This window comes from Canis lupus, chromosome 15, assembly GCF_003254725.2.
Source record: "Canis lupus dingo isolate Sandy chromosome 15, ASM325472v2, whole genome shotgun sequence".
In the NCBI taxonomy this organism is placed as follows: domain Eukaryota; kingdom Metazoa; phylum Chordata; class Mammalia; order Carnivora; family Canidae; genus Canis; species Canis lupus.
In genome coordinates this window covers 21856932-21884912 of record NC_064257.1, presented here as the reverse complement: position 1 = coordinate 21884912, position 27981 = coordinate 21856932, and the positions used below count along the sequence as shown (strand labels likewise).

Below are 27981 nucleotides of genomic sequence, written 5' to 3'. Positions count from 1 at the left end.
TAGCTATCTTTCAGTTATGCAGAGAAGTTTAAGGGAAGCTCAGTTACTGGCTTGAGAGTTACTCAGAGTTCCTGGCTCCAGCTGTAAACTAGCTCTGGAACTGCCCATGCCAAGACTTAATTCTATCTGAGGCCATTAAATGCTTTATTGTGTAAATTGCCGGTATGGGTCAGGATAAATTAGATTATGCAGCAGTAACAAACAATCCAAAGTATCAGGAACTTAAAACAACCAAAGGCTTGTTTTTCATACATGTTGGAGGTCTTTGTGGGTCAACAGAGCTTCTGGTTGTTGTAGTTACTCAAAGATCTGGATTGATGGAGTAGATGCATCTCCAAAATTGCTGGATTCAGTTCCAGAGGGAAGAGAGAGTTCTGGATAGAACTGTTAAATGCTCTAGCCCAGAAGTGACATACACCATTTCTGGTCACAACTAACCTCTCAGAACTGGTCATAGAGCAACACCTACAAGAAGGTAAGGAAGTACTGTTATGCCATCTGCCCTTAAAGAATGATCAGAAATACCTGCTGAACAGTACTGATGATAACTGTATCAGCTTAAGTTGAGAATCCTGTTATGTGCCCCAGAAGGCATCCTTAGTGTAAGGATGATGATTAAAATTACTGAATATTAGCTACGTATCAGCTGCTGTTCTGTGTCTTGACATACGTTATTGTATTCAGCATGTACAAAAATCATATAAAGTGAGTACTATTATTCTCATTTTCTGATGAAAAATTGTCTCAGAAATTTCTTGCTCAGAATCATTAGTAGGTTAATGTTGGAGTCATGATGTCAAATTAGGCTATTTAGTTGCAGAGCCCACATTCTTAACTGCCAGGTCTGATGTCTCTAACAGTTTTGCTTTTTAAATACACACACACACACACACACACACACGTACACACCCATATCTATCGTCTGTCTGTTATCTGGTTTTCTACTATGTTAAGAAAAACTAAGCATGCGCAACTACCATACTTCTGTTGAAAAACATAAGATAAAATTTCATTAGAAAATGTGTATCAGTTACTACCCTGTGAGCTGGTGTCAGCATATTAGACAAATTTTGAATCAGTTTTCCCAAAGCAGAGAGGGGGCAGTTTTTCTTCCATGACTCAGAGGTGCAAAGTAAATTTTATAAATTTTCAAGTCTGAGGCCTCAGTCACTAATAGCATGAGCTCTACTCACCTGGGGTGAAACAAGATTGAACACACCTTTCATCATCCGCAGAAAGAAAGAGGGTACCCATAGCCCAGAGCTAATCACTTGGTGGATGCTCAAATTCTGCACATAAATAAGCCTTACATTCAGATAATGACTGCAGATAGTTATTATTCATAGAAGTGTGACTACTTCTAGTTTACTCTTCTCTGGAAGACTATTTTCCTACTGGTACTCATAGACTAAATAAGGGTACATCTGAACTTTGTGATTCTGGAAGTTTATTTGACTCAGATTTTAATTTTCTCTTGTCTGTCTGAGCAAGTTCTGTTCATTTACAGGGGAGATTTCCTGAATTTGGATTTTGAAATTTGGATTATGGAATTTTAATTGAAAAATTCGTCCTTCAGGTTCACAATGTTTTGTTTGGTAAGATTCCTCTTATGGAAACTACTGCTTCCTTGTTCATTTTTTTTTATTTAGGATTTTATTTATTTATTCATGAGAGACACACAGAGAGAAGCAGAGACATAGGCAGAGGGAGAAGCAAACTCCTGGCAGGGAGCCTGATGCAGAACTTGATCATGGACCCTGGGATCACACGCCCTGAGCCAAAGGCAGACGCTCAACCGCTGAGCCACCCAGGCATGCTGTGCTTCCTCATTCTTAATCAAGGTTATTTGAGTGTTACTGATCTTGTCTTTTCTCAGAGCATGGGTGTGAGTCAGTCCAGTAAATGAGAGCATTCCATTTCCCCCCCACCCCCACCCTGGGCATGAGTGGTCCATAGATGGGCACGTTATTCAAGCCTGTGTAATAGTACCCAGGTTTGGACTGTTGTGACAAATGTTAGATCTAGAAAAGTCAACAGAAGGGCAGAAATTTCCCCATCTTCACGATCTGTCTCTGCATTTAGCATAGTAGGCGCTCAACATGTATTTGTTGAATGAATGAAGAAGTCACTTTATGCTGATCTTACTACACTGGTTGATTGTTAGCCTTGAGCTGCCAGGAAGCTACCGTGTGGATGCTTGCCTTAAGAAGAAAGCGAAAATTGAAGAAATCTAAGCTAAGATTGAAAGAGAAAAACTAAATACTGATGGTATAACTGAAGCTTTAGGACACAGATATGTGGAAGCCAGGGGAGGTGGCTATTGGTTCATTGAGTTCCAAGAACAAATAATTCACTTATCACTTATTTAAGTGAGAGTTGGATCTCACCAAAGGAATATTGATGAATATATCACCATTTTATTGTGTGAAGACTCTTCCAGCTCCAAGTTATTAGAATGGATGACCCAGACTGTATTACTCTAAGTCACTGACTTGAACGTTTCACTCATACAGCAACCATAAAACCATCTGCAGAGAAAGAGAGACCACAGTTGTATACGAGCATTACTCTCAAATTTAAAATATTTTAAATGAAAAAAAAATATTTTAAATGGCTCAAGGGAGTTGATATATCTGAGGATGCTTCAACTTCAGGGAATAATTCCAGAGAAGCCCTTGATGGGAGTAATAGAGATATACTTACATACTGGGATTTTATTTATTAATAAAGAGTTTGTGAGAGTAGGAGCCAAGAGCTCTTTAGGACCAGGAGTAACTTATCCTGGAAGGCAGATATACTCAGCAGTGTGGCCTTTTCCTTCCTGGAAGGACTCTAGAAGGAGTGTTGTTACAAGTTCAGCTCTCGGCCTGAATCTTCCTTTATCCCTGACAGTGGCATCTTTTGTCACACACTTAAGAGCTTTGTATTTTCCTCCCTATATACAAGCTGTATAAATTTGAGTGAGTTAGTCTTTATGATGGAAATATAATGCTTATCTTATAGATTTATTCTTATTTTATTATTTTTTAAAATATTTTATTTTTATTTATTCATGAGAGACACAGAGACATAGGCAGAGGGAGAAGCCTGCCTGATGTGGAACTCGATCCCAGGATCACACCCTAAGCCAAAGGCAGATGCTCAACCTCTGAGCCACTCAGGCGTCTTTCCTATAGGTTTATATTAAGTAAGATTCAGGCAAACTACTTAATAATTACTGGTATTATTAATTACTGGTAATCATTATTACTATCAGAAGATTCAGAGTATAACCTGTTTCTTGTCTGGTAGCCTACGAAATTTTAGCTTTCTATCAGCCTTGTTTTGATTTAGCAATCCACTTCTAGTATATGGGCTTCAAAATCATCATTTTTAACATTCTAGTCCAATTTCTATAATGAGACTTTATTCTTCTGAACTACTGTTGGGATGAAACATCTCAAAGAACAGTTTTTCTAGGATTGAAGACTTAATCTTGTTGATCTCTCCAAAGTAGTGAGACCATGCGTATGGTTAGGCTCCTGCTATTAACTGTCACATGACTTGCCTAGATATCTTCAAATGATCAGATGCTAGTTTTTACGTCCTCCCTGGCGGTATTCACTACTTCTCTGTGCTCAATGCTTTGCTGGACATTTGCCTAAAAAACTTACCTGTGATCTCTGTCCAGCTGTCTGATTAAGCAGCAGCTCCCTCATCATACTGTGTGTGTCCCCCCGGCTCTTTCTGCCCCGGCTGGCTTTGTCTCCTCACCATTTACACTTTGAACTCTTTGGATGGAACACTTGGGGGTCCATGTGAGGAAAAGCAGGAATAAGTCACAAAGTGGTTGCCTTTCAACCTCTAAGCCTGGAAAAGCCATATAGCTCCAGATAACATTCTTGAGAGTGGGAAAATAACTAAAAGATACAAAACCCCCACAAAATTAGTTTATTCTGTCAAGAATCTCCTATCTCCAAAGCCAGAAAATGAATTGATTTCATGAATTCTTGCTGGGTTCTCGTATTTTTTATCTAATTACTGGTGTATTAGAATCGATCCTATCAGCAACCTCCTTTGCAGGGCTCACTTTCAACTAGGATTTCCTACCTGTCAAGAGTTTCTGGTTGACTTCAACTTTTGCCCAAGTGGTGTTTATGTGTTTGTCTCACTGGTATCTGTATCAAATCTGTTTTGCCTGCTTGTATCCCAGCTGACCTGCCTTTCAGCTTTTGCATTTTTAAAGAACATTTTATTATTCTTCTACTTTTATTTTTTGGCTAATTTTGCCTCTCTGTCTTCTTTGCTGCATAATTACATCCTATTTACTGCCAAATTCCTCTTGATGGCATTTTGAGACTCAAGACTTCCTCATTTTCCAAACACTGTGTTTGTCCATGCTTTTGATATTTCTATACCTGAATTGCCAAGATGATTTCTAGCAAAGAGGCAAGAAACGTCTTTGGCTCTCATACTATTATTCAAATAATTTTTCTTTTCCCAGTTTTTCCTTTCCTTTTTCTAAGAATGTCAGTAAGGTGCAATGGAGGTTCTCCATCACCTGCCCAATCCAACCTTTCCCTCCATTGAATCCTTGTTTAGAACATATTTCCCTTTTAAGTGACCTACTCTTGTGTACTCTCTATCCATCTCCTTCCACTTACAGGTAATCTTATCTTTTTGGTACAAAAACAATGTTCTTAACTCTCCATCAGGGGAGAATTCAACTTTGAGTATTTCCTCAGAAATGTCATCAGTCTTGCACCAACCTTTAAGTGACTAGTGTGCTTGCTACAATATGGGTGGGATTAAAATGGCCTGTGATACTAACCAGGTCAAATGAGCTTAGGTCTGCCACAGTGAACTTTAAAAATTTGACTTAACCAGTCCAACTAACCTTTGCTATTATTTTTTTTAACCGATAAGATCTTCACTGACGTTGACTTTTCTGAAAACCCAATTCGAAATGTACTTTCTCATGAATATTTTCAGCCTCCAAGATGGCTCTTCTTACTTTTCCACTGTGAGCTCCTTTAGTGCAAATTCAGAGTTTTTACTGTAGTTTCCTGTGCTTGTTTTTGATTTTCTAATCTGGAAATGTTCTCCAACTCTTTGAATATGTGTTTCGTTTTGTTTTCTTCTGTTTTAACTATGAGGCTTTTGAATATCTAGGTTTATGTGCTGTAAGCATCTACTGTATTGTAACTCTTCCTCCTCCCAACTGTCATTACTGTGTATTCTAGAAGGTCGTTTAGCACACAACAGGCAACCCATTAAATATTGAGTGATCAGTTGCCAATGTGTAGGTGGTAGTAAAACAATCTACCATGTGTGAAGGGATTATATGTTTTTATTTTCTCCAATTGCTAGTGAGATGCTAATAACCCTGGTGTCATGAATAGTGCCTCATTAATTGTTTCTCTTACAGAAAAGAACTGTGAATCATTGATTTTGCTTGCACTACTTTTCATTATGCCCTATATATCCCAGCAGTATTGTTAATTCAATGGAAAAATGTTTAAAACCAATATTGTAAAGTCTAACTATGGTGGAAATCATTCCTATCTCATAAATTACACCTCGAAAGTTGCTGGTTTGCAACTTCCAATATCTTTTCAACAGCAGTGAATCAAAAGTGCTAGTAAACAGAAAAAAGAACTACACGAAGACGCCTGATAGCTCTTGACTTTGGAGCACTCTTCTTGGTGTCTTAATGTCTTCTCTGTAAAAACTATACATTAGAAGCTCACAGATGATGAGATAATCACTAAAATTCAGTTATCTTCACTTTCCCTTACCTCTTATGACACTTGGAGTCAGAGACAGGTTTAACAGTTTCAATAAAAAAAAAAAATCCCTCCTCCTTTGAAACTCTTGCTTTTGGTCTTTGACTTCCCATACATTTCAAGTTCTGTCACTTTATCCATGTAGCACTCCGAGCAAATGAATGCTCTGTCACCTTTATACTGAAATCTTGTTCTAGCTGGTAGGCTGTATAAGGGTCATGGAAAGGCACCATCTCAATCTTCTTGGAACTAACAGTAGCCAAGATAAGAGGTGAATACAAATGGTTATGATACAGGGTAGAATTAATGATAATTGCCTCAGAGGCAAAGGTAGAAAAAAAATGTAGAAATTCAGAGAAAGAATAGAAGAATCAGAATGGCCTCATCAAGGATGCACAGAATCCACATGTGTGGAGCTAATGGGGGAATGACAGGCAATGTGAATAAAAGAATGGAGGGAAAAATAATTACCAGATTAGAAAAGGGAACAATATCTTTTACTTAGATTCTCATGTTGGAATATCTATTTCTACTACTCAAGTCAGGCACTTCGTACGTGTTGCCTAGATTATTTGGATCATTTCCTAGGTAGTCCCCTTTTTCCAGCCTTTCCCTTTCCCAGTCCATTCTGAAATACATGTCCAGAGTAATTATGTTAAGCTCTACTCAGATTATTTCCCTGTTCAAATACTTCAGTGGTCCCCAGTGAAGCCTGGTGTTCAAGGCCATTGATAATTGGGCTCTACTCACTTTTAGTTTTATCTCCATTTCTCTTTGTGAAATATGTGCTTTGAACTTCCTAGTTATCATTGCCACCCCCATTCTCTCAGCTTTCCCTAGATTTAAAGTTTAAATAATCTTTTCATTTTCATTTTACCATTGATTTTCACACTCAAAACAATCACCATGGGGAAATATCAGAAAGGGAGACAGAACGTAAAGACTGCTAACTCTGGGAAACGAACTAGGGGTGGTAGAAGGGGAGGAGGGCGGGGGGGTGGGAGTGAATGGGTGACGGGCACTGGGTGTTATTCTGTATGTTAGTAAATTGAACACCAATAAAAAAAAAAAAAAAAAAAAAAAAAAAAACAATCACCATGTCCTACAATATCTGTTATACCCAATACCCTCAAAAGGACTTTCATTTTTCAGAATTGACCACTAATATCTCTAGAATCTATTCTCTATTTTATGTCTATTAGATGATTTCTGTAAAACATCATTTTTGGTACAATTAGATACTAGTTTGAGATTATCTCCTGAATTGTTCCTCCTAAAAGCTGGTCTTAATGCTGGAAAGAATTAACAAAATTAAAAAAGATTATCTTCACTTTTCTTTTCTTTTTGCCACAATTCTTGCAGTTAGATTTTTCTTCCCATAAGCATTACGTCATAAAATTCTGCACAAAAATACAACGTTCTCCTTAAAAAGTCAAAGCAAGGTTTAAAAGTTTTTCCTTTATATTTGAGTTTTCAAGTAAAGAGCAAGGTGATATTTTCTAAAGCATGGTTTCTGTTTAAAGATATAACAATTTCAGAGTCACGGTGAAAAAACTCAATGCTTATACTGGATTTTGCCATCATAACAGCTGTCACTCCATGGAAACAATTTCTAGAATTTCTAGGAATTGTATATACTTGCTAAGACTGTTCCCTACTTATAAGACTAAGTTTTAGAGTAACTTTAAATATGTTCTTGCCATTTTTACCACGTAAAAAACTAAAGAGCGAGATTTCAGTTTAGAAATAAAAGCTGTTCAAAATTAAAATTAGATGCCCAGTTTTACTAGCTCAATAAGTACTAGATTGAAATGTGTTAAAACTTAAGGGTGAGGGGAAGGTTAATAGGTTAATATAGTAGAGATCTCTTTAGTTTTATAACCAAATGTTGATATTTCCTGCAGAAGTGTATAGAAAGGGAAAGTCTCTGTGAAGAGAGAGAAAAAATGCAAAACCTCTGAAGGAAATCATGTGGAAGGTTCTTGAGGAGTGAGGTTACCGGACAGGGAAAACCTTTAGCAGATTGTAAAGATAGTGAGGGCATAGCAGTGTGCAAAGCCGGTGATGGTGATGAAGGTATCCACAAAGGCACCTGAATTTTAGGCCCGGAAAAGAGCAGAGAACGCTGATGGCGATCAGTATGAAATCCTTCCCTGCAGTGCTTTAAAGTGCCCAGAGTGTAATTGAAATGAATTGATCAGTTGTTCTAACACCTTTAAAAAATGTGGTATAAGAGTCCATTTTGAAACTGGGTTAAATGGATAACTATTTTGCTTTATGTTCGAGTATACAGCATTGTGCTTTCGTGTAATAAAACTGATATTAGGCTCTTAAGCTTTATGAGGTGTGAATTTACTCCATCTACCCTGGCCACATTCTTTCCTCCTTCCCTCCCTTCTTCCTTCCCCGGGCTAACGGAATTTGTAATGTTGCCATCCCCCCACCCTCTTGATGGCCCTGTTAAACTTTGCTTTCCATCTCGGAGTTAAAGATACTTAGCACATTTAGAGAGTAGACTTGTGAAAATTAACATTTCCTGTAAAGCCAGCCATTAAAAGCAACAACTTACGCCACTCCAGAATGATTGACTTGAGACCTCCTGCTTGCCAGTGTCAAGGCTTCATGATCCTGGAGTTTGGAAACTGGGGAAAGGGCTGAGATTTTCTGCAGTGCATCTCTAATTTTAGCATCTTTGCTCCTGGGTAAGGTTCTCAAATTCATTCCTGCTGCATTGATTTTGTTTTAGAATATTTTTAGTAGGGACACAAGAAGGACCTAACAAGTGTTCTTATCTTAATTTACCAGCGAAGTTGCATCAATGTGAAAAAAATGCCCTCTGCCTGATGTTTTGTTTGATACTGAAATGTGAGAAAGCATGTGGTTATACTTGAGTAATTTAAGAAATTCTCTTTAACACATGGCAGAGAAAAACAAGTCATGGAAAAATGAAGAAACGGGGAAATTGTTCTCTTCAAATTTTGGAGACAATTTTAGGAGAAAAGTGGCAAATGCCCTGTCTTAGTCCATTCAGGCTATAACAAAAATAACGTAGACTGGGGGACTTATAAACAACAGAAATTTGTTTTCATAGTTCTGGAAGCAAAAACGAAGACACTGGCAGGTCAGTGTCTGGTGAGAGCCTACTTCCTGGTTCACAAATGGCTGTCTTTTTGCTGCATCCTCACAAGGCAGAAAAGGGCAAGGGGACCCTCTGGGGCCTCTTCTATAAGGGCACCAATCTCATTCATGAGGGCTCCATCCTCAGGATCTGATCACCTTCCAAAGGCCGCACCTCCAAATACCATCCTGTTGGGATTAGGTTCCAGCATATGAATTGTGAGGGGACACTAACATTCTATAGCACCCTTACATACAAGTTAAATATTAAGCTCAATACACAATCTTACTATGGATGTTTTGGGAGGAGAGGGCATCTTGCAAGAGAGTTTAGAGCCTGGGTGGATTTGGGACCTCCAGGCTTCAGTTGGAACCCTTTGCTGCTACTTAGTGGTTGAATGGCCTTGGTGACTAAATCTCCTTCACCTTCAATTCCTCATCTGTAAACTGGAAGTAATATCAGCATCTGCCTTATAGGGTAGTTGTACCGAGTAAGAAATGTACAGTGCCTGTGGATTCCTGGGTACGTACTCAGTAAGTGGTAGCTATTAGGACAATGAAGCTCCAGCGCATAAAGCAGCTTCCAATAAGCTCAGCACCTGGGGAGTTCTCTCTGGGCAAAACTGTCTGACCAAAGTCTGTCTTCTTCCCCTGATTGAAAGTACACTTAAATGGCCTGAGGGAGGATAAGGATGAAGTGCCTGGCTTCCTTAGCCTCTCAGCCCCTTTCTCCTTGTCAAGTGAGGCTCTCTCCTGGCAGAGAGGTGGTGATTGGGAATGATACGGGCAGAGCTGGGAAATGATCTCGCCTTCACAAAAACCTCGGTGATTCTCATGTAACTTGGCCACTAGATTAATTTCCTAGAGTTATTAAAACCAATTGCCATAGACTGGGTGGCTTCAAACAACAGACATTTGTTCTTTGCTGGCTAGAAGTCCCCAACTCAAGGTGTTGGCAAGGCCAGGCTCTCCCTGAAGGCTGCGGGAAAGAATCTGTCCTATTCTTTGAGCTTCTGGTGTTGAGGGCAGTCTTTGTTGTTTCTTGCCTTGCAGACACATCATTCCAATCTCTTCTTTTATTGCTATCTGGCTTTCTCCCTGTGTGTCTGTGTCTCTTCTTTTTAGGCTATGAGTTCTACATGGTTAAGAGCTACCCTACTCCAGTCTATCAGCTTAATTTGATGAGGTCTGTGAAGATTTTATTTCCAAATAAGGTCACATTCATGGGTATCTGGAGTTAGGCTTGAATATATCTTTTTGAGAGATAAAGTTCAACCCACAACACCCACTATATACGTCTGCATTGAACAATATATTTCTCATTTCTTAATGTGGATATATTATTGTTTTCTAGCAGCACTACTTATTTTCTATTTAGTTATTTTCCTCTGTTTTTTAAAAACACAATTTTTACATTTGAAAACACACTCAAAAGTTGCCAGTGTGAAAAAGTCCTCATTAAACAAATAGTTTTTTTCTAGAGTCTTTCCTCATAGGATTTTCTTACCATTCTTTTACAATCAATGCTAGGAAGAAACCAAACTCCTTGTAGAAATGTGATACACGTAATAGATAGGGCTGCTGGGTATCAGTGTATAAACCTTAACTATTTGGCTGACATTATTGTGGTTTAGGATTAAACCGGTTTTCAAAATCAGTAAATGATGAGTTTTCCCTCTCAGTAGTCCCTGGCTAAAGTAGAGTTTTCATTACTGGGATTTTAAATATAATTAACCTTTTTATAATAAGATTCTGAGTATTTTTGAAGACTCATTTTACCAGAGAGTTATCAGTTTAAGGAAGTCTGAAAGGCTCACCTCCTATATGTTTGAAACAGTTTTTGGAATGTGAGATATGCTAAGAATCTAAACCTTAATTCTTTTGGAGGGCTTTAATGATACAGAGAAATTCTTTTTTTTTTTTTTTAAAGAATATTCGCCTCCATATTTTTGTTCACATGCATATTTCTTATAGAGTGTCAGAAACTTGTAACACCTAATTATCTTAAAACATGAATATGTCAAACTTATAATTTCTAATAATCATATTGAGTATAGCTCATAGTAGTAGCTCATAATTCCAACTCCTACATCCTTCATACTAAAAACAGAAACTGAACTTCTTAGTCAATTTTCTATAGCAAAAGTTTAGAATTGGAGAAACATCTCCAACTCAGGATCCAATGGTATTTTCATAGATAATGTGAAGCCTGTTGAAATGAACTAACTACCATCACCAAAACATAACCTTTGAAGGATCTGCTAGACTGAGAGGTATGAATAGCAGACGGCTTTAGCTTTCACACTCTTCCACGTTGCTCACATACCAGACAATCTGCACTGTAACATCTCACCACCGTAACTGTGCTGCTGTTAACGTTGCAAAAATATATTATATTAGTGGTTACAATGAAATGCCACCAGAATGAAGAACAAAATGAGAATAAGAGTGATGCTTTCCAGGTCAAACCCACTTAATTTTGTAAAAAAAAAAAATGTATGTAGTACAAATTGATGTTAGGGAAACGAAAATCTCTATTGACTTCTCTTAGGTAAAAATTCTTTTGCTCTTTGCCATTCCAAATCCATGGTAAGTAGAATACTAAAATGGTTCCCAGGGCTTCTGCCTTCTATCCTGCTCCACTGCTGGTATATATCACCCTTTGTAATCCTCTCTTCATGAGTGTGAATGAGACCTGAGTCATAGTAGGTTACTTTATACGGCAAGGGTGTAGGGATATATTTAAGGTTCCAAATCAGTTAATTTTGAATCCAGAGGGAGATGGTTTGGGGGTGGATCAGACTTAATCAGGTGAAGGGCTTTCAAGAGGAACCTGGGTCCTTTCTGAGATGAGAGAGAGAGAGAGAGAGAGAGAGAGAGAGAGAGAGAGAGAGATTCTGCTGCCCTTGAAGAAACAAACATCCATGTTGTAAACCTGCCTTTGACAAGGGCATCTCCAGGAAGTGAGGGTCTCAATCCTAAAAATGGCAAGAAACTGAATTTCTTCTCCAAATCTGAAGGAGTTGAGTGTCCTGAGTCTTCCAACTGACACGTTGACTAGAGTCTAGTGAGACTCTGAGCAAATGTTCTAGTTAAACTATGTCTGGATTCCTGATCCACATAAAATGGAAAATAAATTTATTGTGTATTGCTTTAAGTTGCTATGTTGTCTTACTATGTTGTAACCTTCAATGCAGCACTAGAAAACCAACAGATCTCTCCACAGACCGTTTTTTAGTATATATTCATAATAGTAGAGCATAGTCTCATATTAATTTAATTAGTAATTATTTACTGTCTACTCTATAGGAATGATATATATGATAATGTCCATCCATGTCCCCAAAGAGTTTAGACTAATCTGGAAGCATAAGGCAAATAGCTCTAACAAAAGAACAAAATTGGGAAGTGCCATAAGCAGGAGACCTATGGAAAGTCAGGAGCCTCTGCTCAAGGAAGCAGGAAAAATAGTCCAAATGTGTTGGCATGTGGTCTGAGCAGAACTTTATAGTCAAAGTGCATTAGTCATTTTTAAAAACATCTATTTATTTACTTGAGAGAGAGAGAGAGAGAGTGAGCGAGTGTGAGCGCATGAGTAGCAGAGGAAGAGGGAAAGAGAATTTCCAGCAGACTCCACACTGGGTGGGGAGCCCGACAGGGCAAGGGGGGTGGTGGTTTCAGTCTCCTGATCCTGAGGTCATGACCCGAGCTGAAACCAAGAGTCAGATACTTAACCTACTGCACTACCTGGACACTCCAAAGTACATTAGTCATTTGAGTGTATCATAGTTTCTAACATTCTAGCTGTTACTGGGCTGTTCAACCTACAGATTCCCAAGTAACTTCTGTTAGGCACGTGATATGATGAGCACTGGCTGTTCTGTACAACTGATAAATCATTGAACACTACTTCTGAAACTAAGTATGTACTTTATGTTGGATAATTGAATTAAAAGAAAAAAAAAAGCAATGTGAATTTAAAAAACCAAGCAACCAAAGAAAAAACCTGTGAGGGATCAACGATAATACCGGGGGTGTAGATAGGCGGTGGTGTTTAGAAGTAGCCAGGAAAGAGTTAGGTCTACCTAGGGTAATGACAGTTTATTTCTTTTCTCTCCTTTTCTCTCCTTCTATTCACTGCCCTAACACTTAGCCAATTTCTCTTCATCCTGTCAAGTGCATGGGCTATCATTCTGTTTGTCCTCGCAGGAGAGAAAAAATCACACTCACTGCTTTCACTTTCTCACTTCCTAGGTCGTCACCTCACACCCTGCAAGCTGATTTCTGATTCCAGCTCCCTAATGAAACACGGCTTTCCAAGGTCAACAAAGAGGTCTAACTCCACTGGCCTCTTCTCAGGCATAATCTTCTGTGATCTATCTGTAGTAGATCATGTCTGGATGCTTAAATCTCTCATTATTCCTTCTCCTGGTCAAAAAAGAAAACAAGGCTGACCTTACTCTGTTCCTGAAATCTCATAAAGCTTTATGGTTTACACAGTAAATTATGATATATCTCATAAAGCCCTATGGCTTACAGAGAAAAGCATTAAGTGTTCTCAAAAATGGGGTCACATGCTTTCTTTTCCAATCACATATTGAGTGTATCTTCTAATCCAGTTGCAGCAAGCAAGCTGCTAACCCTAAAACTCTGTCTGTGATGGTCCTCAATTCATATTGAACAACTCAGTATCACTTCCTTGGTTATGCAAATCACCTCCTCTGGTTCAAGGTGTAATTGAAAGGTCACCTCTTTTTTTTTTAGCTCCTTCTCTTTTATTCCCATACCTTTCTCCCTCCTTTGTACCTTGCTTACATGTACATACTTCATTATGCCCTGGACTAAAGTATGTGTCGTTCAATGTCTTCGAGATTCTTTTTTTTTTTTTAAGATTTTATTGATTTTATTGATTTATTCATGAGAGACGCAGAGATAGGGAGAGGCAGAGACACAGGCAGAGGGAGAAGCAGGCTCCATGCAAGGAGCCCGATGTGGGACTCGATCCTGGGTCTTCAGGATCATGCCCTGGGCTGAAGGCAGCGCTAAACCTCTGAGCCACTGGGGATCCCCAAGTTTTTGAGATTCTTTATGCTCTCCCAAAACTGGAGTCGTAAATCTGTACCCCACAGGGTCATTTGAGGGAATAATTGGTCAAACCATAATATATTGATGAAGGCCTGTACTAATTACTCAGACATTAATGGTGGTGATGATGATACCTGTCCCTTATCCCGCATTGGACTGAAAATATCTGCAGGGCAGATGGATGCTTTTGTCATTTTTGCTTCTCCCAAACTTCAGGGAGTATGTTTAATAAGTTTTAAATCAAACTGGCTACTGTCTCTCAGAAACTCTTTTTGCTTCGTTTCTCTGACACTCTGCGCTTCTGCTATACTCACTCCTCTACAATAGCTCATCTGTTTCTTCATCGGTTTCTTTACTCATCCATGAGTTTTATATTTTAATCATGTATTCACTTTCTCTTTTCCACCCTATTATATCTTCTTAATAATGACAATTACCCCCTTCCACAACCTCAATTTATATGTGGTCAACTCCCAGACCTCCATTTCCAATGCTGATCCTTCTCTTGCATTCCCATTCCCTGCAGGGCATGACCCTGCCACAGTAATAATGCCCAGCTTCTCTGGAACCATTTCCTATTTTCTTCTGCCTGGACACCCTCACATCCACTTGCAGTGCTTGGCAACTGCTCGTTCGCAGAGTCTGTCACAACCCTGCCTTTCTTTCCCTAGTGGATCAGGCTTTCATTATCTGCAGTGTTCCCTCAATTACCTCCTCTCTGCCTTGTCCCTCTTTCCAGCCCTCCCCTTGCGATCTGTCCTACCCACACACAGCCGCCAGATTGATGTTGCTGAAACAAAACTATAATTGTGTTACTTCCACGTTTAAATATCTTGAATGGTTCCTGGCTCCTCTTTAACTATTAAATAAAGTCTAAACTCCTTAGCCTGATATTTATGGCCCTCTCCAAATGAATTCCAAATTACTTCTCCAGTCTTGTTTTTGATGGTGCCTCTGCACATCCCTTAGGTTTCAGCCTGCGTCACGTCTTACGTTTTACATTGTTACTGCTGGTATGCATACTTTATCTTTCCTATTAGATTATAAGAATGCTAACTTGCTCTACGGGACATTCCACCACCAGCCATCCACCCACCTTTATTGTTGGCCTGCTCCCTGTAAGCTTGTAGTCTAGAGAAGAAAAGACTGGGTCCAGACGAGGAGAATGTCTTCTCAGAACTTAAAGTCCAGGAAGGAACATAAGATATGAGCGTAATAATACTACATGATAGAAGATGCACATATTAAAGGAATGAGATGGCTGTTTAATAAGAGCGGCATGGGAATGCTAGCATTTTAATGGAGCCTTAATCCTTTAGGTTATGGAGGCTTGGATATGCAGGGATGGGAGTAATGGCGTTTCAAATGTAGGAATATGATGGGTTTAGGCTTAAAGGCAGGAAATGCAGGCAAGTGTCTGTAGGACAGAGACTAGTTCAATTGACAGAAGTTGAAATAAGGCTGGTAGTTTGGGGCTCTACCACAGAGGGTCTTGGGTGACAAATGAAGGAGTTCAAAAGTTGGCAAAGGGGGCTTGCAAGGTACCTGAGCAAGAGATGTGCAGGTTCAGAGCAGGGCTTCAGGAAGAATCATCTGGAAAATTTATATATGATTGGATTGGCCAACAGTGGAAAATTGTTGTGGGAAGACCTCTTCGGAGGCTCTAATGGCTGTGATATGGATGAGGACCCAAATAGTACAGTGGCAGTGGGAGTGGAAAGGAGACAGGGGACAGAATGATGAGGTAATAGGACTTAATAACAAGTTAGACAATGGGGAGAAAATGTGGCAAGAGTGAAAGGGGATAGTAGGAATCCAGTTTCAGGATAGAGGAATATATATGTGTTTCTATCTGTTTGGCTGAGGGAAAAGGTGAGTTTGGTTTGATATACCTAATTTCAATTGCAAATAGAGTATATACAGATGTATAGCTCTGAAAAGTGTACAGCACTTCAAAAAAAGGAATTTGTTGTTTTAATTTGCATTTCCCTAATGACTAAAAACATTGAACATTTTACATGAATTTATCAGTCACGTGTATCATTCATGGGGTGTCTGTTAAAATCTTTTGCTGGGGCACCTGGGTGGCTCAGCGGTTAAGCATCTGCCTTCAGCCCAGGGCCTGATCCTGGAGACTGGGCATAGAGTCCCATACCAGGCTCCCTGCAGGAAGCCTGCTTCTCCCTCTGCTGTGTCTCTGCCTCTCTCTCTCTCTCTCTCTGTCTCTCATGAGTAAATAAATAAGAAATACAATCTTTTGCTCATTGTTTTATTGATTTATAAAAGGTTTTTATCTTTTCCAAATATATTTTGGAAGCATCTTCTTTACTAAATATACATATTATGGATGTTGTCTCCCAGTTTGTGACTTGCCTTCTTGTTAATAGTATATTTCAAAAAGCAAAATCTTTATTTCTGAAGAAGTTGAATTTATCAACTTTTTCCTCTAAAGTTAATGCTTTTGATGTACTGTTAAGAAAACCTTTGCCAGAAAGAGGAAGTGGGGAGATATCAGCCAAAGGGTAGGAACTTCCAGGCTATGGAGCAACTGGGACTCTCCTACATCACTGGTGAGATATTCATAATACAACCACCGTAGAAAAGCAGTCTGACACTTTAAAAAAAAAATCAGATGTAAATGCTATACAACTCAGTAATTCCACACTTATGTACTTGGTACTTCCCAAGAGAAAAGAAAACATAAACATATATTCCTGTTTACAGGACTTGAACAAGAATATTTATAGCAGTTTTATTCTTAAGAGCCCTAAATTGGAAATAGTCTAAATGTCCATTAGGTAAATTGTGGATATCCTGACAATGGGAAGTACTGAAGCAATGAAAAGGACTGGCTGATACATATAAGAACATTCATGAATCTCAAAAATACTATGTTTTCCGTGAAAGAAACCAGAACCAGACACAAAGGACTATGCAGTGTATGGTTCCATTTTTAGGAAATGTTAGAACAATCAAAACTAATTTACAGTGATAGCAGATCAATTATCACCTAGAACCAGGGCAAAAATTGCTGGGATGGGACTAGAGCAATTTTTTGGAGTGATGATTACATGGCGTATATTTGTCGAAATGCACAGAACTATGTATCTACGGTGGGTTCATCTTACTGTATATAAACCAGTCCTTAATAAAGTTAAATTCCTTAAAGTTATTAAAGTGGGGATCTCAGTGGAAGCATCAAGCGTAGAGGTTGAGTTTTGAGTCTGATTTACATAAAGACAATATTGGAAGTTCTGAAATCATGAAGAAATCAGAGTGATAGAAGAATGCCAATGCAGATCCTTGAAAGTACCTACTTGTAAGTGCTTGGAGGAAGAAGAGAGAAAGAATGCTCAGAAAGAAATGAAGAGAGTTAGAGTGTGAAGTAACTAAGGGGAAAGGGGTACTGGGGTAAGGTATCAATATGGGTAAGGCACGAGGCCTTGGGTGCCTTTTACGTATAGCTCCAACTTTCTCCGGCTGAGTGAATGGCCAGACTGAGTAATCCAGCTAGCAGCAAGCCTGCATCAAACTCCAATGGAAGACAAAAACAGAACTGACTTTGGGAAACTGTCCATAAGTTCTCTTACAATGGAAGCACTGGTAAAATCATGCGGTGTTCAGCTTTTAGAAAGATTAAGCTCAAACTTTCTGGAAGCACCTGGACTTTCATATCAGTAGCAGTGGACTTAGAGCTGGAGACTACTTAATTCATCAGAGCAAAAACAAATGTCTACTGATTAGGCTCTGGAGGGCAGCCAGGTAAATTGCATTAGAGCACCAATAGCGAATAAGGAGGAGAAAGGTAGGTGGATGCCAGCAGCTGTGGAAAGGTGAGGCGACATGGCACCGTTCCAGCTAGTGTGGGCAGACGATGGCTGGCAAGGCCATTTGAAGCACCACTTCAAACGGTGTCACAGTCGTGGCGTTCTTGGAAGCAAGCTGAAAAACTGAACTGCCGTGTTTGGTGTAGCTGATAAGGTGAAACAGAGAAACTCACCCAAGAAAACCTTACCCAGGTACCCACTGCTGGGAAAGGTGCTGTACAAGGACACTTCCGGTTGTCTTTGAACTCTCCATGAAAGTACAGAAAACTGGCCTGTGTTGTGCAGCAATAGTCATAAGAAAGGAGTTCGTCTTGTTTCTTGGGCATTCCAATGCAACATATTTTTAAGACTAAAAAATGAAACTAAGTCCCAGACCCCCACTTGAGTAAAAATGTTTGTGGGGAGAACCATTTACTCTGAGGACCAATTTGGCAGCTGCTGGTATCTTAGTGCTGGGTGAGACCGGGCTGCCAGCTGGAGGGAGAAGAAAACAAATGGGGGACAGCACAGGCAAAAGGAGTAGAAAACGGAACAGGGAATGACAAAGTTATAAAAGGTTGAGGAAAGAGAGAGAAAAATAAAAAGGGTGAAAGAGAAAAGGTGGTTGTGTTGTGCTGCGTGGCTGAGGGCAAAGCAAAATGGCTCTGTAGGTAAGTCCATCTTTAATCTAGGGTCATATTCCATTTTGCCTCCTACTCATCTTTTTTATTATATTAAAATTTTATTTAAATTCAGTTAATTAACGTATAATGCATTATTGGTTTCAGAGGAAGAGGTCAGTGATTCATCAGCCTTATGCAGCACCCAGTGCTCATTATATCACGTGCTCTCTCCCTAATATCCATCACCCAGTTTTACCCCATTCCCTCACTCTCCTCCCCTCCAGTGACTATCTGTTTGTTTCCTATGATTAAGTCTCTTATGGTTTGTCTCCTCCTCTGATTTTTTCTTGTTTTATTTTTTCCTCTCTCTAACTCTCCTTTCCAGTAAGACCCCTTTGGAAGTCCCTCTTACCCTCCTTCCCTCCCTCTCTTCCTCCCTTCCTCCCTTCCTTTTTTTTCTTTTCTAAATGGAGGTATAATTGACATATGACAATAGTATCAGGTGTACGACATAATGACTCGATATTCGTATAGCAAAATGGTGATCCATGATGAAGTCTGGCTAATATCTGTCTCTACACATAGTTACTAGTTTTTTCCTTGTGATGAGAAGTTTTAAGATCTACTTTCTTAGCAACGTTCAAATATACAATACAGTATTGACTCTAGTCACTGCTGTACGTTATATCTCCAAGACTTACTAACCTTACAACTGGAATTTGGTACCTTTTGACTCCCTGCCTCCAATCTTACACATCCCCCAACTCTCTGCTGCTGGCAGCCACCAATCTGCTTTCTGTATCTATGAGTGGAAGCCCACCGCCCCCCCCTTTTTTTGATAATATGATTATCTAGGATCTTTTGTTTTTTTTTTTTTTTTTAAATTTTTATTTATTTATGATAGTCACACAGAGAGAGCGAGAGAGGCAGAGACATAGGCAGAGGGAGAAACAGGCTCCATGCACCGGGAGCCCGATGTGGGATTCGATCCCGGGTCTCCAGGATCGCGCCCTGGGCCAAAGGCAGGCGCTAAACCGCTGCGCCACCCAGGGATCCCTATCTAGGATCTTTTGACTTAGAAGAGAATACTTCTCCCTACTGTGAAACAGGTTTTGTACTGGTATTGGAGACAGTAAGATGAAAAGACAGTGTTCTGGTCTCGAGCAGACTGGTTGGTAATAAGAGAGAAAACACAAATAGATGAGCAAAACATAAAGTAAAAATTACAAACGTGTGAGGACTTGTTACAGGAGGTGAATTGCTGGTTGACAGGTGAGGGGGTGACAGGAAGGCTTTCAAAACAGAGGGGAGTTCTGAAGGATAACTGAAAGTAGTCCAGCTGAACAAGCAGTGGCAAGCACGACATTTCAGGCAGAGGAGAGAATCTGTACCAAGACTGCGAAGCATGGGACACCACGGATAATATGGTCAGTAGCTCTAAGCATTTCTGTCCTGATGAAGTAAACTGTGTGAGGGTGAAGAGTCGGACATGAGGTTTGATACGTCCAACATATGTGTGAGCCATCTCGGATCATCTCATAAAAAGCCATTGATGACTTGCTGAGATATTTTAATTTAGAGGTCCTCTGGGAGAAGAATTCTGGGTCTGAAATGCCACTGAGACCTAGAAACGAGTTAAAATCATGGGCTTTGGTTGAGTTCCTTAGCGTGTCCTATACAGCCTGGTACACAGCAGGTGCTAATAAATATGCATTAGAAGTCTGAATATTATTTATATAGATAGCACTTTACATGTTAATACCACACGGCTCACACCCACCTTCCCAGAGGTCAAGTACTGTTATTAGCCCTGTGTTACAGAGAGATTAAATGATTTGCCTAAGATCATATACTACTAATGACAGAACCACATTTTGAACCCAGACAGACCAACTCTGAAGCTCACACTCTGGCCTTCAGTTATAGCAAACAACGCTGTCTCAACTTGGGTGGGTTACTGAGACGGGGCCAGAGTCTCTGAGTGATTGACGTAGCATTCTGGACAAAGTATGATCACTTCAGGGCTATGGAGAGTAGTACTAAAGAGTTTAGGTATAATAAGCACATAATTATAATAATAATGTTTCTAATCACTGTGTAATGGTTTACTGGTTTTATAGGATTGGTTCCAAATCCTTCTGAATAGGAAATTATTATCATAAAATTTACTTTCAAGGCAGGGCACCTGGGTGGCTCAGCCAGTTAAGCGTCTGCCTTTGGCTCAAGTTCATGAGGGTCTGGGATCAAGCCTCACGTCCTGCTCCCTGCTCAGTGGGGACCCTGCTTATCTCTCTGCTCTTCCCTGCCCTGCTCGTGCTCTCTCTCTCTCTCTCTCTCTCTCAAATAAATAAATAAAAATCTTCAAAAATATTTACTTTGAAGTCAATGAGGAATGTAACTCCATCAGTTAAGGTTTACTACCATGGAGATCCTGAGTATTTCCTGTTTCTGCAGAGAGGTGTGCATTACCTTCAGTAAATGGCATATTTACCCAGGCAGATATGTTTCTATTATTTAGAGTCTACCACTGATGCCCCTGTCTTCTTTTCTTTTTAACTTGTATGTGTCCAATCCCAGTACAAAACTTGTATGTCTCCAATCCCAGTACAAAACTTGTATGTGTACAAACAGCTCGAAAGAGAAAAGGAGAAGAAAGAAAGGGTTTAAGCGGATTTTAAATTATGTCAGGACAGCAGTTTCATTCAGAGTGTTTGAAGAAGAAACCTTTAAATGGGCCAGTAGCTTCTTAATTTTTATGTTAAACTTCTCTAACTGCACTTAAAAGGCAGGCTGCGGAGACATGTGAGATCAGAAGATACCAAGTTTAACTTCTTTATGATAGTATTACAATATTCTCATACACGAAAATCAGAACAAAAAATAAAGTCAAGTGCTAAAAATATAATAATACATCATATGTTTTCCTACTGGTTTCTGCTTTTAAATTCTTTGTCCTATTTATTTATTTATTTATGATAGGCACACAGTGAGAGAGAGAGAGGGGGGCAGAGACACAGGCAGAGGGAGAAGCAGGCTCCATGCACCAGGAGCCCGACGTGGGATTCGATCCCAGGTCTCCAGGATCGCGCCCTGGGCCAAAGGCAGGCGCTAAACCACTGCGCCACCCAGGGATCCCTGTCCTATTTAATAGAAACTGGCACAAACCTGTCAGTCACGCCTTAAAAGATCAACGGAGTCGTTAAAAGCGAGGAGAAAGCTGTAGTCTCTCAGCTTCTCTCTTTCTACTGTTTTCTTTATATATTTGCATTTGCAGTCAGGCTTCCTCTCGTGAAAATGTAACCTATATTGTGACATGCAACTGGTACATGGTGAGGAGTAGACATTTGAGGCTATTTTAAAATATATTTGCATATTTGTAAAGCATTTCAGCAAGGTAATTCCTGAGTTCTTTTTAATCTATGTCCAAAATATCCCCTCCCCTTATTTGTCCTCAGGTGCCTTTACTTGATGTCTTTGAAATGCTAATGGAATATTGCTAAGTGAGGTTGAGAAACTTAGTTGAGATCCTAATTCACTTGGTGGCTTTATGGACTCACCATTACTCTGTATTACCCAGGCTTTGGAAATTTATAAAGTCCCTCAACACTAGTTCATTTGAAAGGCATGAATTTCTTGGGGGGAATTTTCTGCATAATAGGCTTCCAAGAGGGAAACACAATTCAAGGACACATTTAAGCAACTTTCCTGAATTATCAGTAGCATATGCTTTTGTTATGTTTCCACATTGAACAGAGGCTGTTGCAGGAGTCTTTTCAGACTTGTTCTTGAAAATGTATATTATATGCAATGTCCCAATTTATAACAGAGCATTTATGATGCTCCTTTTACTCTCCAAGTATAAGTAATACTACATGTATTACTTATATAATGTCTACATATATAATTATTAGAAATCAAGAAGAAGTGGTAAGTATAAAAAGGAAAAACAAAACAGTCTATAATACATTTATATTTCAATATAAACATCTTTGGGTATAACTACACTAGAAGACAACAAAATGATCAAATGCAACTGCTAAAAGGGATTTTGGATTTAGAGAAGTAAGACAATCAGAAGATTTACAAAACCAGGAGACAAAACATCAGAGGTTGGGTGAATGTTATGAGAACATTCTGTTGATATTAGAACCACTCACAAATACATTGTAGCCATGTTTATATGGCAAATAGTGCTTGGCTTAGATACTTGTAAACAAGATTTCCTTCTAAATGCATGTCTTCTGGAGATTTTAAAAAGTGTGCAGAATGTGGGGATATTTTTCATTGTATGTAACCGTCTCACATGTTGCAAGATCTGTAGACTCTTAGGCCCATAGTCTTTAAATACCAGTTGCCATTCCTCACACCCATTTTGTTTAACACATTAAAAATGGCCCCAACAATGTTTGGAATATCCTGTAGGAGGCAGTGTTAACTCTACTGACTTGACACTAAAGGAATAAGTTTTTACTAATGGTAGCGCGTAAACATTTCTCTCTGTACACACAGACACACACACGCGCGCGCGTATTTCCTACGTTTTAAACCAGAATTCAGGAGAGAGGAGCAAGATGGCGGAGGAGTAGGGTCCCCAAATCACCTGTCTCCACCAAACTACCTAGAAAACCTTCAAATTATCCTGAAAATCTATGAATTCGGCCTGAGATTTAAAGAGAGACCAGCTGGAATGCTACAGTGAGAAGAGTTCGCGCATCTATCAAGGTAGGAAGACGGGGAAAAAGAAATAAAGAAACAAAGGCCTCCAAGGGGGAGGGGCCCGCGAGGAGCCGGGCTGAGGCCGGGGCGAGTGTCCCCAGGACAGGAGAGCCCCGTCCCGGAGGAGCAGGAGCTGCACCGACCTTCCCGGGCGGAAAGGGGCTCGCGGGGAGCTGGAGCAGGACCCAGGAGGGCGGGGATGCCCTCGGGCTCCCGGGGACAGTAACAGCAACTGCGCGCCCAGGAGAGTGCGCCGAGCTCCCTAAGGGCTGCAGCGCGCACGGCGGGACCCGGCGGGACCCGGAGCAGCTGAAGGGGCTCGGGCGGCGGCTCCGCGGAGGGGGCTGCGCGGCCCCGGGATCAGCTCGGAGGGGCTCGGGCAGAGGAAGAGGCTCCGTGCGGAGGGGGCTGCGCGGTTCCAGGAGCAGCTCGGAGGGGCTCGGGCGGCGGCTCCGCGGAGGGGGCTGCGCGGCCCGGGAGCGCGAATCCACCAGCGCAGGCTCCGGAGCACAGGGCGCCGGGACACAGCCCAGGATCCCGCCTCCCCCGGGACAGGCAGAGGCCGGGAGGGCCCAGGACAGCGAGGACGCTCCTGCCCCACCTGAGCACATCAGCGGCCCCGCCCCGGAGCCTCCAGGCCCTGCAGACGGAGTTCCTGCCGGAGCTGAATCCAGGTTTCCAGAGCTGCCCCGACACTGGGGCTGTTCCTCCTGCGGCCTCACGGGGTAAACAACCCCCACCGAGCCCTGCACCAGGCAGGGGCACAGCAGCTCCCCCAACTGCTAACACCTGAAAATCAGCACAACAGGCCCCTCCCCCAGAAGACCAGCTAGACTGACAACTTCCAGGAGAAGCCAAGGGACTTAAAGTACACAGAATCAGAAGATACTCCCCGGTGGTTCTTTTTTTTTTTTTTTTGTTTTTTGTTTTGTTTTTGTTTTTGTTTTGTTTTGCTTTTTGATTTGTTTCCTTCCCCCACCCCCTTTTTTCCTCCTTTCTTTTTCTTTCTCTTTTTCTTCTTTTTTTTTTCTCGTTTTTTTTTCTTTTCTTCCCTTTTTTTTTCTCTTTCTCTTTTCTTTCCTTCTTTCTCTCCTCTCTTTTTCTCTTTTTCCCAATACAATTTGCTTTTGGCCACTCTGCACTGAGCAAAATGACTAGAAGGAAAACCTCACCTCAAAAGAAAGAATCAGAAACAGCCCTCTCTCCCACAGAGTTACAAAATCTGGATTACAATTCAATGTCAGAAAGCCAATTCAGAAGCACTATTATACAGCTACTGGTGGCTCTAGAAAAAAGTATAAAGGACTCAAGAGACTTCATGACTGCAGAATTTAGAGCTAATCAGGCAGAAATTAAAAATCAATTGAATGAGATGCAATCCAAACTAGAAGTCCTAACGACGAGGGTTAACGAGGTGGAAGAACGAGTGAGTGACATAGAAGACAAGTTGATAGCAAAGAGGGAAACTGAGGAAAAAAGAGACAAACAATTAAAAGACCATGAAGATAGATTAAGGGAAATAAACGACAGCCTGAGGAAGAAAAACCTACGTTTAATTGGGGTTCCCGAGGGCGCCGAAAGGGACAGAGGGCCAGAATATGTATTTGAACAAATTCTAGCTGAAAACTTTCCTAATCTGGGAAGGGAAACAGGCATTCAGATCCAGGAAATAGAGAGATCCCCCCCTAAAATCAATAAAAACCGTTCAACACCTCGACATTTAATTGTGAAGCTTGCAAATTCCAAAGATAAGGAGAAGATCCTTAAAGCAGCAAGAGACAAGAAATCCCTGACTTTTATGGGGAGGAGTATTAGGGTAACAGCAGACCTCTCCACAGAGACCTGGCAGGCCAGAAAGGGCTGGCAGGATATATTCAGGGTCCTAAAGGAGAAGAACATGCAACCAAGAATACTTTATCCAGCAAGGCTCTCATTCAAAATGGAAGGAGAGATAAAGAGCTTCCAAGACAGGCAGCAACTAAAAGAATATGTGACCTCCAAACCAGCTCTGCAAGAAATTTTAAGGGGGACTCTTAAAATTCCCCTTTAAGAAGAAGTTCAGTGGAACAGTCCACAAAAACAAAGACTGAATAGATATCATGATGACACTAAACTCATATCTCTCAATAGTAACTCTGAATGTGAACGGGCTTAATGACCCCATCAAAAGGCGCAGGGTTTCAGACTGGATAAAAAAGCAGGACCCATCTATTTGCTGTCTACAAGAGACTCATTTTAGACAGAAGGACACCTACAGCCTGAAAATAAAAGGTTGGAGAACCATTTACCATTCGAATGGTCCTCAAAAGAAAGCAGGGGTAGCCATCCTTATATCAGATAAACTAAAATTTACCCCAAAGACTGTAGTGAGAGATGAAGAGGGACACTATATCATACTTAAAGGATCTATTCAACAAGAGGACTTAACAATCCTCAATATATATGCTCCGAATGTGGGAGCTGCCAAATATATAAATCAATTATTAACCAAAGTGAAGAAATACTTAGATAATAATACACTTATACTTGGTGACTTCAATCTAGCTCTTTCTATACTCGATAGGTCTTCTAAGCAAAACATCTCCAAAGAAACGAGAGCTTTAAATGATACACTGGACCAGATGGATTTCACAGATATCTACAGAACTTTACATCCAAACTCAACCGAATACACATTCTTCTCAAGCGCACATGGAACTTTCTCCAGAATAGACCACATATTGGGTCACAAATCGGGTCTGAACCGATACCAAAAGATTGGGATTGTCCCCTGCATATTCTCGGACCATAATGCCTTGAAATTAGAACTAAATCACAACAAGAAGTTTGGAAGGACCTCAAACACATGGAGGTTAAGGACCATCCTGCTAAAAGATAAAAGGGTCAACCAGGAAATTAAGGAAGAATTAAAAAGATTCATGGAAACTAATGAGAATGAAGATACAACCGTTCAAAATCTTTGGGATGCAGCAAAAGCAGTCCTAAGGGGGAAATACATCGCAATACAAGCATCCATTCAAAAACTGGAAAGAACTCAAATACAAAAGCTAACCTTACACATAAAGGAGCTAGAGAAAAAACAGCAAATAGATCCTACACCCAAGAGAAGAAGGGAGTTAATAAAGATTCGAGCAGAACTCAACGAAATCGAGACCAGAAGAACTGTGGAACAGATCAACAGAACCAGGAGTTGGTTCTTTGAAAGAATTAATAAGATAGATAAACCATTAGCCAGCCTTATTAAAAAGAAGAGAGAGAAGACTCAAATTAATAAAATCATGAATGAGAAAGGAGAGATCACTACCAACACCAAGGAAATACAAACGATTTTAAAAACATATTATGAACAGCTATACGCCAATAAATTAAGCAATCTAGAAGAAATGGACGCATTCCTGGAAAGCCACAAACTACCAAAACTGGAACAGGAAGAAATAGAAAACCTGAACAGGCCAATAACCAGGGAGGAAATTGAAGCAGTCATCAAAAACCTCCCAAGACACAAGAGTCCAGGGCCAGATGGCTTCCCAGGAGAATTTTATCAAACGTTTAAAGAAGAAATCATACCTATTCTCCTAAAGCTGTTTGGAAAGATAGAAAGAGATAGAGTACTTCCAAATTCGTTCTATGAAGCCAGCATCACCTTAATTCCAAAGCCAGACAAAGACCCCGCCAAAAAGGAGAATTACAGACCAATATCCCTGATGAACATGGATGCAAAAATTCTCAACAAGATACTGGCCAATAGGATCCAACAGTACATTAAGAAAATTATTCACCATGACCAAGTAGGATTTATCCCTGGGACACAAGGCTGGTTCAACACCCGTAAAACAATCAATGTGATTCATCATATCAGCAAGAGAAAAACCAAGAACCATATGATCCTCTCATTGGATGCAGAGAAAGCATTTGACAAAATACAGCATCCATTCCTGATCAAAACTCTTCAGAGTGTAGGGATAGAGGGAACATTCCTCGACATCTTAAAAGCCATCTACGAAAAGCCCACAGCAAATATCATTCTCAATGGGGAAGCACTGGGAGCCTTTCCCCTAAGATCAGGAACAAGACAGGGATGTCCACTCTCACCACTGCTATTCAACATAGTACTGGAAGTCCTAGCCTCAGCAATCAGACAACAAAAAGACATTAAAGGCATTCAAATTGGCAAAGAAGAAGTCAAACTCTCCCTCTTCGCCGATGACATGATACTGTACATAGAAAACCCAAAAGTCTCCACCCCAAGATTGCTAGAACTCATACAGCAATTCGGTAGCGTGGCAGGATACAAAATCAATGCCCAGAAGTCAGTGGCATTTCTATACACTAACAATGAGACTGAAGAAAGAGAAATTAAGGAGTCAATCCCATTTACAATTGCACCCAAAAGCATAAGATACCTAGGAATAAGCCTCACCAAAGATGTAAAGGATCTATACCCTCAAAACTATAGAACACTTCTGAAAGAAATTGAGGAAGACACAAAGAGATGGAAAAATATTCCATGCTCATGGATTGGCAGAATTAATATTGTGAAAATGTCAATGTTACCCAGGGCAATATACACATTTAATGCAATCCCTATCAAAATACCATGGACTTTCTTCAGAGAGTTAGAACAAATTATTTTAAGATTTGTGTGGAATCAGAAAAGACCCCGAATAGCCAGGGGAATTTTAAAAAAGAAAACCATATCTGGGGGCATCACAATGCCAGATTTCAGGTTGTACTACAAAGCTGTGGTCATCAAGACAGTGTGGTACTGGCACAAAAACAGACACATAGATCAGTGGAACAGAATAGAGAATCCAGAAGTGGACCCTGAACTTTATGGGCAACTAATATTCGATAAAGGAGGAAAGACTA

General features: G+C 40.3%; 1 protein-coding gene and 2 long non-coding RNA genes across 9 annotated transcripts in view; 1 reads left to right on the top strand and 2 right to left on the bottom strand.

The window, feature by feature from the left end:
• SYT1 (synaptotagmin 1) overlaps positions 1-27981 on the bottom strand; it is a 541941-nt gene that overhangs the window by 179064 nt on the left and 334896 nt on the right. The window lies entirely within an intron of this gene.
• The window catches only part of LOC112654769 (uncharacterized), a 312057-nt gene that overhangs the window by 188188 nt on the left and 95888 nt on the right, over positions 1-27981 (top strand). The window lies entirely within an intron of this gene.
• Positions 2396-5188, bottom strand: LOC112654770 (uncharacterized). Its single transcript, XR_003133348.3, has 2 exons — positions 4918-5188; positions 2396-2528 (listed from the first exon to the last, which is right to left on the bottom strand). It is a non-coding gene; the product is annotated as an uncharacterized LOC112654770 (long non-coding RNA).